Here is a 1,821-nt window from a genome sequence, read left to right as displayed (position 1 = left end):
CCCTCCCCAGCCCTCTGGCTTCTGCTCTCTGGGTTCATCCTCCTGGACACTTGGACAAGGAGCTATGTCACATGTAACCTTTGGCCTCTGGCTTCCTTCACCACACCCGAGGTCCCTTCCTTTTGAGGCTGAGCACTATTTCACTGTATGGGGACATTCACGCCATCACCAAAAGTGCACCTGCCACATGTAGGGCCTCGTGCTCTGGGTAGCAGACAAACACTGTCCCTGTCCCTTACAGGCTGGTGTGGGAGGACCAGACCCACAGGTAAATGAACATATCACCAAAAGTAATCTACAAAGTCAATGCAATCCTCACCAAATAATAATAATATTCTTCACAGGACTAGAAAAAAAACAGACCTAAAATTAATATTTATGAATAAAAGATCAAGAAGAGGCAAAGCAACTCTGGAGGCATCACAATACATGGTTTCAAAATATACCACAGAGCTAATGGTACCCACCTAAAAACATACACATAGACCAATGAAATAGAAATCATACAGATAAACCCACACCAACTCAGGGAGCTGATGACACTTGACAAAGGCACCAAAGGCATACACTGGAGGAGAGACAGCCTTTTAAACAAATGGTGCTGGGAAAACTGAATATTCACACTTGGAAGAAATGAAATTAGATCCCTGTCCTTCATCCTGCATAAAAGTCAATTCAAAATGGACTCAAGACCTTGGAATTAGACCAGAAACTTTGCAGCTATTACCAAACATAGAAGCAGCATTCCAACAATTAGGTCCAAGCAACGATTTTCACAGTGGAACTCCTAAAACTTAGGAAATAATACAAGAATTAAAAAATGGAATGACATCAAATTAAAAACCCTCTGCACCACAACGGGAAACAACCATGAAGAGAGAATGTGGAGAATGAGAGAAAATCTTTGCCAGCTACCCTTCTGGATTAATATTCAGAATATGTTTTAAAACTCAAAAAACTTAACACCAACACACACACACACACACACACACACACACACACACACACCAAAACAAAAAAAACCAACCACCAACAAATAATCCAGTTTAAAAAAAATGGGCAAATGAACTAAACAGAACATTTCTCAAAAGAAGAAATACAAATGTCTAAGAAATACATGAAAAATTGTGCAGATAAATGCAAATCAAAACTAAACTGAGATTTCACCTAACCCAAGTTAGAATGGCAATGATCACAAATACAAATAAAAATAAATGCTGGTGAGTATGCAGGGAAAAGGAACATTTACACTGTTGGTGGGATTGTGAATTAGTACAACCACAGTGGAAATCAATTAGGAGTATCTGTGCAAAGAGTATATTCTAAAACAACACCGACAACCAACTGCACTCAAGAACTGCAAAATACCAATTTTTTCAAGTACACATAAAAAATTCACAAAATATATCACAAAATCAACATGAAAATTATTCAGTAAATTTAAAAGAGCTAGAATAATTTTGTATCTTATAATCATAGTGAAATAAAATTAGAAATCAACAATAAGGAAATCTAGAAAAATTCCCAAATATTGGAAACCAATTAATATATTTCAATAAAGTCCATGAGCCAGAGAAGAAATCTCAGTGGCAAATAGAATACATTGTAAAATGAATGCAAATGGAAGCACAGCATATAAAATTGGGGATTGCACTTATATCAGTGCTCAAGGATAAATATAGCTTTAACAATAAATATACATATATATATATTTTTATATATAGCTTTAACAATAAATATAGCTTTAACAATAAATATACATATATATTCATATATATTTACTTAAATATACAACACATATATAAATATATATATATATAT

Source organism: Spermophilus citellus (genome assembly GCF_964194105.1).
Source record: "Spermophilus citellus genome assembly, contig: SCAFFOLD_142, whole genome shotgun sequence".
Taxonomy (NCBI): Eukaryota; Metazoa; Chordata; class Mammalia; order Rodentia; family Sciuridae; genus Spermophilus; species Spermophilus citellus.
This window is presented reverse-complemented; position numbering follows the sequence as displayed.